Source organism: Onychostruthus taczanowskii, unplaced genomic scaffold (genome assembly GCF_017590055.1).
Source record: "Onychostruthus taczanowskii isolate IOZ18803 unplaced genomic scaffold, ASM1759005v1 scaffold139, whole genome shotgun sequence".
NCBI lineage: Eukaryota > Metazoa > Chordata > Aves > Passeriformes > Passeridae > Onychostruthus > Onychostruthus taczanowskii.
In genome coordinates, this window is record NW_024498562.1 from 326597 (window position 1) to 343124 (window position 16528).

The 16528-nt window shown below is 41.3% G+C and overlaps 1 protein-coding gene across 4 annotated transcripts in view; it reads right to left on the bottom strand.

Moving 5' to 3' along the window:
- CDH11 (cadherin 11) overlaps window positions 1-16528 on the bottom strand; it is an 81394-nt gene that overhangs the window by 40025 nt on the left and 24841 nt on the right. For all 4 annotated transcript variants that reach the window (XM_041397393.1, XM_041397390.1, XM_041397392.1 and 1 more), the window contains one exon: window positions 1459-1580. The gene's annotated coding sequence lies outside the window, so the exon portion shown is untranslated. The remainder of the gene's footprint in view (window positions 1-1458; window positions 1581-16528) is intronic.

Genomic DNA, 16528 nt, shown 5'->3' on the forward strand with positions numbered 1-16528 from the left:
AGTGATGGGCTGTTTTCCTTTAAGCTTATTCCTCACAGTCCTTTAATTTCTAAAAATTAAGTCTGTTTGGAAGTAGCTCTGAAGTGAGGAACAAGTGGAGTAGAAAGGGGCCTGAACTAAACCATGAACTGAGATATCAGAAAATGCCAAAAGAGGCAAAACTGTGGTGAGAAAATTAATGTAACTGTGCATGGAACAGAGACATGCAGAACTAATTTCAGATATTTTCTCTATGTCCTCTTGATACCCAGGAATGAATTTGAAACCTAGTCAGGAAGTCTTCAAACCAAACCCTCTTTAGAATCATTCTGTTAAGAAACTGGATGTAAACAAGAGCTGAGCAGTGTTTGCAAAATGTGGCTTTTGTGTTCAGACAGGACGAGAATCTGCCATGCTGAGCTCTGCCATTGCTCAGGAGTTAATTCAACCCCGTGCTGCTGGTGTCACCCAGCCTGGCTGCTGCAGTCCCCTCCCCACATCTGAGGACACCACACACACATCCCATGGAGCTGCTCAGAAGGATGTTGAAGTGTTGGTCATTTGGCTGTCAGAAATAAGATACATCTCATTTAAGGTATTTTCACAGAAATGAAGCACCTGTCAAGCCAGACCTGAGCGAACTGAATGTAGAAACTGTGAATGAATCAGCAAGACAAAGAGCTTTAATATCCTGGCACTGTACTTTTTATCCCACACAATTCAGGTGGGCTCGTGCCTTTGATTCTGTAAAAATGACATTGTTTAGATATTTATTATCTATTACACCTAATCTGTTTCTGTGTTAAACTTAGAAACAAACAATGGACACTCCTGTAAGTGAGCAATTCTCACCTCTGTGGAATTGCAGCAACAGCACAACTGAAAAGGATTTGAAAAATTAAAGGTATCAGAGCAGCAGATCCAACTATTTTTACGTCTAGAGTTTCCCAAACTCTGTACTTCCACACTTTCCACCTGCTCTGAAGCCTAAGGGTCACCATGAAGTTACTTTCCCCACCCAAGTCTGAGCATTTATACTGAGCTCAATAGTATTGCACAAAGTATCAGAGAGAGAGTCCAAATGTGGAATTAATCACTCACTAGAATAAGGAAAGTATGAACCTGTTTGACTGATCACTTTCAGTTGTAAACCTAAATATCAGAAAAATTCTTACATTCCTGTTCTTCAGTGCTCTGCTGCTGTGAATTTTCAAGTGATACTTTGATGTTTAAAACAAGAAATTCAACAAACAGGCTTCAAAACATGTCCCTTTTCAAACTGTGCTGTACAGAGGTAGAAGGATGGTCTGTGTCCCAGGGCTGACAGCTATCAGGAGCTCTGGTTAAAGTCTCTGAGGGATCAGTGCCTGCAGAAATGTTCCCTATACTGCACAAACATCGTAGACACTGCAGAAACAAGGTCCCAGCCACAGATCCCTGACATTCCCAGGAGATCACAGGGTTGGATGCAGGACTTACCTTCACCCACTGGAAACCTGCTGCCAGTTGATGTAGCATATTCCACACATCTGAAATGCCACTTCAGGAGCTGTGACACCTGTCAGCCCTCTGCTGCCTCTCAGCCACTACTTCAGCTCTGCCTGCAAAGAAGGAAAAAGGACATTTGAAATCCAAACTCTTGGTGGGACCATAAAAAAAGAAATAGAAGCCTGGTCTATAATCTACCACAGCAGCCTAAAGAGAGTCTGAAGACAAGCAGTTAAATACTACTTATAATTAATAAATAGCCTTTTCCTACAATCACAGAAGACCAGGTTTGGAAAAGACCTTAAAGACAACCCAGTGCCACCCCTGTCATGGGGTGCCACCCCTGTCATGGGGAGCACCATGTCACCTCCCCACCATCCCAGCCCCATCCAACCTGGAATATTTAAGACTCGCTTTTGCTACAATGTTCCCATAACTAAAATGCTTGAGGCCATATCAAAATTCTTTCACATCTCTTTTGTGTTATCTATGGAAAAAATCTATTCTGGCAACATTATCCAAGACAAGACACACTGTAGTGAAAAAAGGGAACAGCTGCAGATGCCATTAACCAGCAAGATGTGCTTTGAACATTTCTAAGTGCTCTAAAGGCATATTAGAAAATTAGTGGGTTTATCATTATGATGGAAAAGGAAGAAGATTATTTTAGGAAGTGGAACTGCCACTACAGTAGTGAAAAAAATACATAAGAGAAAACATCTGAAGCAAAAAAAAAAAAAAAAAAAAAAAAAAAACCAAACCTAAAACAACCAACCAACTGAAAAAAAAAACCCCAAGAAAACCACAAACCCAAAAAACCCCCAAACAAGTAAGAGGTGCCTCTGCCTGTAAGTTCATCTACAGCTGTTTCAGTGGCTACAATTCTTTCATAAATGGGGCAGGAAGTTGAGTCAGTCTGGACAAAGGGAGCAGAAACAGAAAGAAACCTGCTGAATCATTTCTCCTGACAAGTCTTGAATTTAAATTGGTAAATTAAGGATGGTCACAATTTCCCAGAGCAGTCATCCTCACACCTCATCATTTCACACATCATCATCCCAGGCGTTTCTGACAATGTCCCCACACGAGTAAAAGATAGATAAAATATAATTAATGTGACTGAATGCAAAGGAAATACTCAGTGTAATCTGTTGTTACCTGCTGGTGCAGACACTGCATTCCTGAGGTTCATTTGAGACCTTGATAGACACTTAAACAGCCCTAACTGAATTCTAGGACTAAGATCCATTCCAGCCAAGAAAACCAGGCTAGATTCCCTAGTACCTCCAAATTTATTAACTGAAAATTTCTAGAACTAATTATTTAATTATTAAAAAATAGCTGTGTAATTTGGGCAGATAGATCCAAGTCAGTACTTTTCTGCAGTGTTTAATTGTTAAAGATACCTCATCTGTATCAATCCTTCATTTTATATCCACTTTTCACCCCTGTTAAAGCAATCAAGTTTTAATTGCAAAAAAAAACCCAGTTCAGCAGCACAGACTGAATTTCAGAGTTCCCAGCACAAGTGTTGAAAAGGAAACAGGCACTGACTGGCTATTTTATATTCAGTATTGCACAAACTCATTTCACTCTTGCTCCATCGAAGGAAGAAATAAAGTCACGTGGCTTCTGTGGCCCTTCACAACTGCAAATACATTGAGTCCTTTTCAAAAATCTGGGATACACATGCCATAAAAGCACATTCCTAAACAGTGGATTTTGCTAAGGTTAAGCTCTGTGGAGTGATGATTTGTGTGAAGACTGAGCCACAAATATAAAAGCACTTGGTTGGTAAAAGTACTCCACATATTCATGCTATGAAGTACATATGGCACTTTGAAATATATTCATTTTGCATATTTTTTATAAAGGACCCTTTTGAACTAATTCAGAATTCATATGAATGACTGAAACCGAAATAAACTCCCTCATATTGAGAATTTATTCAATATCTTTACAGAAAACAACATCTTTATTGGATGACTTTGCAGCTCAAGACTCCTTTATGCCTGAGACATTTGAATTTGCTTGGATAAGGACTTCTCAAAATATCCTCTTAAATATCCCTGCCATCCAATTTTTTAAGCTTTTCTTTTGTTTTTAAAAGCCTCAGAGATTTGATCAGACACTGTCAGTCCCTGCCTGACCTGCAACTCCATTAACTTCTCCCCGTGCATCCACCTGGCCACCAGCAAAGGCACCAATCATGGAACCACAGAGTGGGCTGGGCTGGAAGTATCCTAAAGAATAATAGATAATAAATGGCAAATGACCATTTCACTGCCAATTGCAGGCTCTATTCTGCAGTCACACTGCATTTCAATGAATATAGGGGTTACAAAATGATACTTTTTGTAGCATTAACCATTATTAGCAGTAAATAAATCTTCATGTTAGCATCAAGCAAGGAGAAAGCCCTCCAGATGTCAATTTTCATTAAAAACATAGTTTGAGACTATTTCCACCCCTGTGAATGTAGACAGAACATTTTGAGTAATTGATATTTAGGTGTCAGGTGCCTATTTATTTCCTATTACCATTTCATTTATCAGATACCTATTACTTTACTGCATAACATTTTTATTTTCCTATTTTCTCTGCAGCTGAATATGCCTTCAGGATTTCTAATAACTTCATAAGGCTTACAAAAGGCCGAAAAGCCAAGGCCCCCCACCTGCTGTATTTACAGAAGGCCGTTTCAAAGTCCAACCACAATTACAGGAAAACTTAAAAAAAAACCCCAAAAATCCATTAAACAGTTCCAAATTTCAAAGTCCAACTACAATTACAGGAAAACTTTAAAAAAAAACCCCAAAAAATCCATTAAACAGTTCCAACGCTCCAAAGAGATTTGCCACAGTGGCTCTTTAAACCACACGGCCTAACAAGAGTTTTTGGGGCGAAGGAAGCCGTGCTTCGGGGCCGGCTGATGCGCAGTGCCAAGAGGAGCAGTCGGGGAACGCGGCCGGGGAGCGGGGCAGGAGCCCGGCCCATTGTCGCTGCGGCAATTATTGTACAGCGCCCGATGCAGACGGGCCCAGGCAGCAGCTGAATCCGGCATTGTCCTCGCACCATAAAAAGATTTGGGAGTCTGAAAAGCAGAGGAACGGAATCTCACAGCTTCTTAGAGTCCCCTCTGAAAGGGCCATTGTAACATCATCATAAATCCTGGGCTCCCCAGGCACTTGACAACTAAAGCAGTGGACAATAGAATTCTTGTGCTGGACAAAACACTCCTTGTCTGCCAAAGCGCTTATCTGCTTCATTTACAAATGTCTTTCATTGTACCCAAATAATTCCCTATTAGAAAAACGATTAGGAACAGCACTAAATAAATATTCACAGCTTTGTGGGCCATTTGGCAAAGTGAATAAACCAACACAATCGAGGTGCGTGCAAAATATGAGATTTATGCCGAAGAAACCCAAAACAACCCCAAACCTCTGTTTATTTTCATTTTCCCTTTTCCTCATGCACCACACACACATTTGTCCCTCTAAAAAACAGCCAGGTGTATTACTCTTATGAAAAGTGTTAAAAAATATTAGAAATCCACAAAGATCTCAAAGTGGAGAAAAACTGCATCCATTGTGCCCCTAAAATTAAGTATTTCCAGAAGAGCATTTCCAGAAATAAACTTGGGAGCATATCTGAGAGTTTAAAGAAATAGAAACAAATTGCTCACAATCATAAAAGGATTTAAACTGTGAATTTCTTAACTACTTACTGAGAAATCCAAAAGCATCAGGGATGAGTTTCTGAAATGAAATGGTGCCAGATATTTGCAACTCTTTTCAAGACCAATGAAAATTCTGGTAAATATCACAGAAATGACTGAAAGAGACTAAAATATTCCATAAAAATGACACTTCAAAAAGCATTTCCAACATAGTCAGAACTCCATTGCCTCAGGTTTCCACATAAATGGTTATTTGATTACAATTTGCTGGAGAAGTGCCTATGGAAACACAACTGACACCACACACAATGATTAAATAGAAAAACCCTAATAATCTTAATTATTGCTTAAGCAAAGAGTGCTGATCATATTAAAAGTGCCAGAGACATCTGCATGGCTGAATTAAAACCTGGAGAAGTCAAAACTTCTTGGCTGAATTATTGATCATAAACTAATTATTGAAATCCAGTACAGGAACAAGATTTTTACACAGCCCAGGTCAATGGACTGAGTGGCTGAAGGGCTTCCCCCCCCCTTTGATTAATTATTACAAGCCTACAAAAAATGCAGGTATTCATAACCTATGAAACAGATTATTAAATACTCAGAACATATGCAATAAACAACAACAATAATGGTAAAACTAAACAAAAAAAAAAGAAAAAGAAGGGAAGCTAATGTAATTTAAAATAAAAATTATGCAGGTTTGAGCTCACAATCACAAAGGTTTAGGAATATGTGAGCTTTCCATGGTACTATCATGAATTTGCAGTCTGGCCCTGCCACACTTCACTTACCCTTGGAGCCATTGCTGAAAGTGAGCAAAGGCACACTAGAAAACATTTCACCTCTGAAAAATGCACTAATCCATATAAAACTCAGAGGAAAGAGGCTGGAACTTGGCACTCCCACATGCCAGCTGAGGATCTCTGCTGTTTGGGTGCAGAGCTTCCCCATTTTTCTCTCACTTCTCTCCTCACTGAATAATTAACTGTTCTAAAGATGTAGGTATAAGTTCTGTCTTAAAATAAAGTTTACACTTGACTTCCCCGATGCTGTTTTTGGTGTTTGCTGCTCTGTGCTATGCACTGCCCAAACTCCCCTTTCTCTTGAAGCTGGATCATCTGTATAAATATATTTTGCATGAAGTTATTATGATCATTTCTGCAATTTGCATTTCAGGAACACAGCTTCAACAAAATCTGCTTCCTGCCAGAGTTTTATTCTAGGCCCTACTACACACCACAGCACCACACCATATTTTTATATAGAGTAATCTCTGTTTAGCTGTAAAAAAATGGATCTGCACTGGGGTTTAAATCTCAGTGTACAACAGGGATTATTTAACCCTTCTGGAGAACTTGGATCTGGGGGCTTGACCAGGGTGAATGTCCTTGGCTGTGTAAAAATTGCTCCTGTGGTATCCGTTATCTTAGCAAGTAAATAAGCTCATGCTTGGAATCACCTTGCAGGAGAAACTAGTTTTCCCTCTGATTCCAGGCAGCTGAGCCAAGCAATGGGAATCCCACAGTGAGCAACCAACAGAGCAGCCCAGGATAATTCAGGTGGGAAGGGGCTCTGGAGGACACCTGGCCCAACTGCACTGCTGTAAGCAGCTTCAAATTCAAAGTTCATTTAGGTTATTAAGGCTGTCACTTAATTCATGTCCACAGCTGACACCAGAAGCATGATCAACGTCTCTGTGTGGACATGGACATGTAAGGGTTCCCATCTTGCTGAAAGACGGTCAGGTGCAAAGGTATGGAACAAAGCAAAGGGCAAGAACTGCAGCAGAAAGGACAGAAGAGCAATTTGGATAATCTGCCTTCCCCACACACACCCAGTGACAGGTCTGTTGGCAGGCCAGGGTAAATAACTCTGATTTCGGAGCTGGGGGAGTTTTCCCTGCCCTGTGCTCACTCCTGAGCAGCACCTGCAGCACCTGAGAGTTCTGCGGCCTTCTGCTTCTGAGGCACGGAGGAGTCAATGCCTGTGTCCACACACAGCCCTCAGTCCTGGAGGAGCTCTTCTCAACCCAAGAAGACTGACATAAAATGAGGATCAAAACCAGAATTTGACTCAAAAAGTTGTACAGTCCTCGACCTTTGTTCAGGAGGAAAGCGTCTCTCCACTCGAGAGGGATGCCTGGTGCAGGCCTCACGGGAGAAGGACAAAACGCAAGCACTGCGGAGAAGGTTTCACACAAACAAGGTTCTGTTCTAAGCAGGTTAACAGCCTGTTTCACTTTCTTGTGAACTATTGTGACTTTATACTCTGCCAAACATTTCCCCTGGTGCTCCCATCCCTTCTCCACCCACTCTGCCGTGGCGCAGGCAGGGAGCCAGGAGAGCAGAGCAGCTCTGCCAAACCACCCCCCCACAGCCAGTGGGGAGAGCACAAACCGGGCACAAAGGAAGCTCGGGGGCAGGGTAGCTGTGTGCTCTCATGGGAGACAAAACTGCATCTCAGTGCTTTGCAGGATGTTAACAGTCTGCAGACTAAAGCCCAAATCTCACCCATCTGAGGCCAAATTACCCAGCAGGACAGAAAAGGTTCATGTGGGCTCACAAGGAACAAACTAACCTCCCTCCAAAAGCCCTCTGCAAATCACATAAGTGCCCAGTCCTGTGCTCACCCGTGCAATATGACTTTATCAGCTTTTTCTTGCTTTTGGGTCACAAGGGCCTGGAGGCAAATGATGGGCCCTGGAGGGTGAAGTCTGTATTAATTATCCTCATGCTGCTGCAGCCCCATCCTACCCAGGTACCAGGAATACAAGTGGATTGGGAGGCCTGCAGGCAGGTGTGTTCTGTCATTTTAAATATCATAAATCAAGCCCTCTATTTCAGTGTTTCAAACTTCCCTGAGCTTCCTCTAAAATCTAAATTTGGAAGCATTTTGGATCCACAGCAAGCAGCTACCGTCTTTTTGCGCATACACACTTATATAGATGCATGTAAATATATATGAATTAAAAATTATACAAGTTTTTCATGTTTAAATAAGTATTTCTATGTACCACACTATATAATTCAAATTACCTACATGTAGGAAAAGCACTTCATTTCTACTCTAAAACTTGACTTTTTATTTTCGTCGTCTAGCAGATTATCTCAAACCTTTGTTCTTGAGCCGCTACCAGTAAAAGGCTCGTATATGTTCTCTCTTGGAAAAGCAAATTCTACATGCAGAGCATATCAAATCAGTTCCTGCCAGTGCAGCAGGCACACAGAGCTGCTCTGAAGCCTTCTGAGTCACACTGGAGCCCAGCTTCCACTGGCAGCAGATGTCAGACACCACGGATTGGGAGCTTGTCAGCACTGAAAGATTTTTATGGCAAATTTTCCCTACAGTTTTGGGATTTTTTTTTCTGGTTTGCATCCTCCCCTTGCCATTTTCCTATTCTTTGGTGCTTTTCTTCCACTAAACATGAATAGTCAGATCCTTCCTCTAGAGCAAATCCATAGCAGAGGCTGTCTTCACTAGCGTTTGGTGCTCTATTTTTATTATCTTTCAGGAGGCTGTTCTCTATTTCTTTCCTCTGGCTTTCTTCTGCTCTCTTTTATCAATCTCTTCTAGTGACCTGAAAAAAAACCCTAAAAATTGAGAGCCACTGAAGTATATGCTGAATGCCTCCATTAGTCAAGCTGTAGGGGACACTCAGCACAGAAAATAAATTCAACTAACCTTTGGAAAAATCTTTATATAAATGTTCTACAAAATCATCCTGCTGGTTCCAGGTCCACTGGAGACACCCAAGGAAAAATAATTCTGGGACATCAGAGATACCATAAAGGAGAATAGCTCAGAGTCTGTCCAAGAGACTCAAGAGAGACAGAATTCTTTGGTCTCAGGGACATTTTTCCCTACCTTCTTCCTTTTATTAATAAATAAAGAAAAGAGGAGTTGTTCAAAGCCACCCCAGAGATCTGATGTTTCTGAATTTCTGTGAGCCTCATTCAACTCACTGAATATCTCTGTCAGCCCAGGAAAATCCATTATTCATTCTGGGGACCCTATTGCAAACCCTGCAATGACTCTTCAAACATTTGTAAGGCTTTTAAAAAAGTTTCATTCAGTTTTATTTCCGGACCAAATATATCCCTTTGCCTATTCCTATTCCATTCTCCTCCCAGACTCCCAGAGGTCACAGCTTGTCTAGATCTAGGGAGGGTGGCAGGAAGGGAAAATGGATTGTAAATTCATTTTAGGTCACCCAGAAGGCATTCTGTCTCTGTCCTTCCTCACTGGCTTTTCCTCATTTCCTTTTGTGTTTCCTCAAAGGACATTACACACTTGGCTTCTCAATCAAGGACAAGGCAATGTCAAACACATTAATTTGTCCATGAAGCAGTCTTTAAATGTGGACAAAAGAAAACCTAAAGAAGTGCAGACAGACAAGATAAGCATTACTGATTCAAAAAGGAAAACAATCCCAAATCCTCTTTAACTGGTAATTTCATTTTTCAGGACTGAACAATACTGAGCAACTGATATTTTAATACTGTCATAATATAATATATTTGTGTATATATAATACATACACATACACATATTTTTATGTATATTATATAGATATGTGTAATTTTAAAGAAATACCCATTAGAAACAGAGCTAAATATCAGTGAGTAAGAACGTGGGAGATGAGAAAGGACTAGGAGTATTTCTTTATGCCTGCTGTGCAGCTCATACTCAAAACTAAGACAGTTTTGCAGAATTTCAGCAATATTTATAGGAAGGATGACATGATTTTCCACCACCTATAATTTCAGGATATCACTCCAGAAATTACAATACACTAATATTTTTTATGGAGTTACTTGATCATTTGCTAACCTGCCTTCCCATCTGTTCTTGGAGCTGGAACTTGAGCACATATCTGTGTGTCAGCTGCAGCAGGTAATGACATGTTCATAACACCAAAGCTTACAGCCACAATGAACCAGAATAGTTGACAATATTAATATTTAACATTTGTCTGCTCTTCATTATGCTGCCCAAAAAGCACCGAGGCTTTAATTTTCTGTGGTGTAATTATAACAAGCTACAAGCAAGTGCATTAGGAGGTTTCTTCCAAACAATTGTTGTGAAGTAGAAATACACACAACCAAACAATAACAGAGCAAGTGCTCTGCATATTCCAGAGAAACTGCACAATTAGGGAAAAATTCCTGCTGGTATCTGTCAGTGATATTGCCTGGTAGAGATAGTCCTAGGTGCTGTAGGCAGTTCTTTAAATAACAGTAAATGAGCTCCAGGGTACCACTGGCAATCATGTGGTAAACTTATATTCAACCAACAAGAGGTTATATTTAGGAAAATAAAAGGATCATTAAAAAAAAAAAAAAACAAAACAAAACAAAAAAACAAACCACAACAACAACAACAAAACCCAAAACAAAACCAACAGAAAACAACACTAACAAAGCAACAAACCCTTGCTGGCCAAGTTCTGAGAACCTGTCTCCCCTGTTTCACCAGATTTCAGAAGTACAGCTACTCCGTAAGTTTCAGTGGCTTTTTTTTGGGACTGAGGAAGGAGTGCCCAGTGTTAACATCCCTGGAGAAAAAGGAAGACTGCGTGGAAATAACCTCCCTGGGAGTTGGGAAGGGGCTCAGCCTGGAGCACAGGAGGCTCAGGGGGGGGGACAGGGTGGGCATCGGGCACAGCTGGGACTCCTTGGGCTGGGAGGGCTTTTCCAGCCTAAATATTTTATGATTCCATGATTCTAATTACTAATAAAAGTCAAAGATAACTTTATAATAATGAAGAGAGTTACTTTATCAGCTGTGCAGAAACGTGACTCTTCCCCAGAAGCACAGAAAAGCCTGTTTGCCAAAGGCTTGTCTGAAATAGATAAGTGCAATAATTTTCACACAGCAGTAACATTTTTTCCTTTTCAGTTGAATTGGACAGGGTGGAAGAATGTTCCAGGCCACAACTGAAGCCTTCTGGGTGGCCTTGGGCAGCTTTGCTGGGAGTGTCTACGGGGTGGCACTTTATCAGCTGTGCAGAAATGTGACTCTCCCCAGAAGCACAGAAAAGCCTGTTTGCCAAAGGCTTGTCTGAAATAGATAAGTGCAATAATTTTCACACAGCAGTAACATTTTTTCCTTTTCAGTTGAATTGGACAGGGTGGAAGAATGTTCCAGGCCACAACTGAAGCCTTCTGGGTGGCCTTGGGCAGCTTTGCTGGGAGTGTCTACGGGGTGCATTTCTGGCAGATGTGAGCTCTTCCTGCCCGAGCTGAGGCTGAGCCGGAGTGCTCAGCATGGCACGGCGTGCCCAGCCCACAGGGCCTGGGCGAGCGGGGCACAGCGCTGGTGATCACAGCTGCTCATCCAGCCCTGGCACGGGGCAGGCACGGGGCTGGGCTGGGCTCAGGTGCCCTCTGCCAACAGCAGGCTCTGTCAGCACGAGCTCTGCTCCTCAGCTCCAGCAGCTGGAGACAGCAATTAACGCCTGGATCTGGGAACGGCCGGGAAGGGGAGGGAATTTACTCTCACAACCAGTGCTGAGATGCTCTAAACCCAGAATGAGATGGCCATATAATTATTTCTTCAGGGAGCCAACCTTTTTCCATATGTGTGCTGTGGAACTGAGCCAAACTGAGGCTTCTGCACACTTAATGTTCAATTTGGTGAGCTCTCCACTTGGAGAACATAAACACACACTCGTGTCTGCGCTATCAGCTTCGAGTTCATGAGACTTATGAGTACCTGACAGCTCAACATGGCTAAACAAACCTGTTATTTCATTTTCAGATAGAGTCAACCTGAGTTATAGGGAAACAAGCCCCCTAAGGAATTTACCTGAGAGTGTGGACAACTCAGCTTCAACATCTTGCTGGTTCTCCAGTCACAGAAATGATAATTACACTGCAGTGCTTTCTAACAGACAGCATTCTGCATGCTAAATTGTGGCTGAACACTTCACACAACTCATTTGAGAGGCTTCAAATGCCAATAATAAGCTTTCCCACTCTCTTTCAAAAAAAGAAATCTAGTTATTCATTCTGTCAATCTCATGCAAGATGTTCATTGTTTTAACATAATTGTTTTCTTATTACTGTAACAGCAGTGCCCAGAGGAAAAAAAAAAAAAAGCATGAGGAATAAACCACAGAAACTCCACTAAATGTTGGATTTTTTCCTTTTATAGTTTGCATTTTATTCAAACGCTGGGTTTATGTTCTTATCTTTCAGGGCACAGAAACTGCCCCAACCACAATGGAGAAAACTAACCTCACCAGTCCCCCACATCAAGACAGTATAATTTTATGAGCAATTACATAAATTACCTTCCAAAATACTTTTTGAAGAAATATCTTGTGGTATTGAGAAATACCCACTGCTGTAACTCAAAAGGTCAAGGTTTCAGGGTTTAAAGTACTGCACGTCCACAGATCCGGTACAATGGACTAAGACAAAAGTGACCAAGTCACAACTTGCAAAGCAAGATCTGGTGTTTTGTCAGAGAAAGAAATCTGGATGAGTACCCAAGGCACAGTCACTGCTCTTCCTTCTTTATGTGATAATCCACAATTTTGCCCAGCTGGCCTGGAGCAGCCTCTGAGACACAAAAAGCTGCAGAGCTGGACTTATGGACACAGATGTTCCCACATGCCTTAGGAACAGGGATGAAAATACACATTATCAGGAAGATGAAGCACAGGCAGCTGGAAGTTGAGCTGTGGAGCTGGTTTTTACCCTTCTGGTTTGCGTTGTGCTCTGGAGATTTCCAGGACTGGAGTTACTTCAGTACAGCGCAGGAATATTTCAATTAATTAAAAATAATAATTGGAGGAAAGGACATTTACAGGAAGAAGAAAAGTGATCCAAGGCATTAAAGACTTTTTTGAGCACAAATTCTATTGGAAGTCTAATGGCTTTGTACAATTAAATCATTTTGACTTGGAAAAAACTTGAGATCTTGTACATTTGAAAATCTTCCCCCATATCAGCAAACTCAAACCCTACAGTTAAGTAGCAATAAAACCACATCAGCAATGAAAGTTAAGTGCAACTATTCAGCACTGCTCAGCAAATGTAATTTATTTTAATTGTCAAAAGCAGAGCCAGCACTGGGTTAATGCTCTACAGAGAAAACCTTCCCAGCTACCCAAGCTCCTGTGTGTACAGAGCTGCCTGAAGATCCTTTGGGACATCCCCAGCTCGGAGCCACCACATCTCACCCTCCCTGGATTTCCCCATCTGCCACTTTTAGGAACAACCTGTGGGTTCTCCCGTGGCACAGCGGGGGCTGTGCAGACCCCAGGCATCCCAAACTCAGCTCTGAGCAGAACAGAGCAACTCATCAAACAGACAGACAAGTTTAGCTGTCTTGAGGAATTTTTTTTAAAAAAAAGGATCCTTAAAAATGAAGCCAGCAATCTTGGAAGAGCCAGCAGGCTCCCATGTCAGCCATATGCCTTCATATGTCTGTTCTGGGGGAGTGTTACAGCTCCTGCTGTTCCATTCTTCACTTTTTAAAGGAAATGTTACAAGGCCACAAGGACTCACAAACATTTGTTGACATTTCTTCTGGGTCAGCCTTAGGAGGCCTGCAAGAATTTAAACATATGGCAGTATTTAGCTGCGTGAGGGAATGGGTTGTTTCAGAGAAAGCAGTATTTAGTTGCAAAACAGTTTAATCCACCATAAAGGTTTTAAATTTTTTGGCCCAAATCCAAACTTTTTCTCATTATAGTTTTCACGTTATATTTTTAAAGCAACAGTAGCTTACCCACTCTGCTGGTATTGAGAAATACTGAGTTACTTCACAATGTTTTCTACTGCCTTCCACACAAATAATATCTTGATCCAGAGTTGCAGATCAAACAGATTTGATATGTGTTTAGATTTAAAGAGGGGAGAAGAGAGATAATTTGAGCACTGAAATGAAGGCTATTGCCCACACTTAAAGGACACGGAACCTTTGTATTTTGAACCACATGATGAAATTAACTGGGTTTTCATCATGTTTCAGTGGCAGTACATATACATTTGCAAGGCAGAAAAAATGGGATTTGCAAGGCTTTGTCTTGTTCTTCAGCTCCCATTGCCGTCAGTCAGCTGCTAGCAAAGGCACAGCAGCTCCCCGGCTGACGCTCTTTAGGTCTTGCTGGTAAAAGAAATACATTGCACATCGGGAGCCGAGCTGAGGTTTGTCTCAAATAATGTAAAAAGGGCAGCACAATATTAAACTTCCTCAAAACCACACTGGGAGCACACCTGACCCAGCTGCAGGGCAGGGCAGGACCAAGGCAAGGTGCAGCCTCTTTCTCCTTCACTGCTGGTTTCCTGCAACACGAAACTCAAGGAGGGCAGGGTTAGAGCAGATATGAGGGAGAAATTCTTCCCTTCTTCCCTGGCAGGGTGGGCAGGCCCTGGCACAGGGTGCCCAGAGCAGCTGTGGCTGCCCCTGGATCCCTGGCAGTGCCCAAGGCCAGCTTGGACACTGGGGCTGGAGCAGCCTGGGACAGTGCAAGGTGTCCCTGCCATGGCAGGGGTGGCACTGGATGGGATTTAAGGTCCCAGCCCAACCCACTCTGGGATTCTGTGGTTGCAGGCCACAGCCAAAAGAGCTCCTGCCACTCTTTTCCCTTCCACAATCTTGTCTGTTAATTGTATGGCACAACATTTAAAACGAGCACTTTAAGTAGCTGAAATGGAAGATCTTGCATGAGAAACAAGGAGGCAAGGGCCACTCTCTGTTTATTTTTTTCCCACGCTGTAGAGCAGACATGTTTTTTTAAATGAAGAGTGGATCCAGAAATTATGCTCTTATAAAATATTCTGTTAATTAACATCTACTCAAGCACTTGGACTAACATGAACCAGGAGAAGATGAATACCTCTGGTTTTGAACAACATTTTCGAGCCTCAGAAGGAACCCAAGATTACTTTGCTGGAGACATTTATAAGAAAATCATGTATGAATCACTGAGATGGATACAGAAATTTTATAGGAATTATGAGAGAACAGCAAAAAAATGTCTAAGTTAAACAAGTAAATTGCACAAATAAATAAAACCTCTGGATGAGGAAGTTCAAAAAAGAGAGACAGAATTTCCTTGGGGGTTCATCAGCCAGCAGCAGGCAGGGTCTAGGTGCATCATCTGTGCTGTCAGTCAGATGAAGGGAAGTTCCTTATAGGTCTTATTTTAACTCGGTTATAGGCTGGAAAATCATCAAACATTCTGGAATTTAAAATAAGTCCGAGGACAAACTTCCGTCATTACAAATTTTTGTGGACATAAAAATGATGTGAATAAAACTTCAAGGGCAAGTTGCTTTTATCCAACTTTCATAGTCTCAACCAAATTATCACCCAAATTTAGTTAGAGGGGTCACTGTCCAAAATGCTGGAGATTGGGCAGCCTTTAAGAAACAGAGCACATCCCATCTTCTAAAGCTTTGCAAAAAAAAAGTTTTTATAATCCTGCTAAAATTAAGTTGACATTTCCTGAAAGTTACCCGCTTACTTTTAACCTTTATCCAGAATTACCTTTATTCTAAACTCTTCAATAATAAAATGCATGAGACATTAAGGGAAGGTAAAAGCTGAATTTCAGAATCCAGTTATCAGCACTGATCACAACCAGGAAAATGAAAGTTACTCTAAGAAAGTTCCAGTAAGTCCAGAGGAAACAAAATCAGAAACCCACTGATTTTTGGTCACCACATAACAAATATTAAAACTTAGGAGAGATATGTACTTAAAAGCTGAATTGGACAATGATGAAAGGTCCTGACTACAGAAGGTATTGAAGGGTATGAAGAATCTGGTGACTTGGAGGGAAATAACCAGAAAGTATTAATTAAATGCTCACTTGATTAAGTAAATAAAAAATAGAGGGTGAAAACAGTCTAAGGCTGCAGTGCTTAATCTTGCAGCTGAATTCCAAACTTAAGAATTTGTGAGTCAGGTAGATCAAAAGACGCATCAGCAACACACCAAAAATAACAAAACAATGAATAAAAGGCACCTTATGACTCATTCAGATGTCAGGGAGAAAATGGCATCAGAGACCTGGAAGCATCAGCTTGCAGCAAATAAATAAAAGGTTAAAAATAAGTTTCGTGCATTAAAAAACCATCAGGAAGGCTTAGCTGCAAACTTTCTTATGCCTTAATGGCAAGGGTGGCTTTTAATCAAAAGCTGGGAATTGGTAGGAAATTTTTATAACTAATTTTTTTTCTACAAGCAAGTGGTGTTGAATCCACATTTTCTCAACTTCATGACAGAAGGCAAGACCTTCAAGTTCATTTTCATCTTCAGGCGAGGGAAACAATGTAAGCATTTTAAGTTCCCCAGTGTTATGGAAAAAAAGCTTGTTAGATTCTTGAGTCCACTGACATTTTTTAAGTAGGAAAA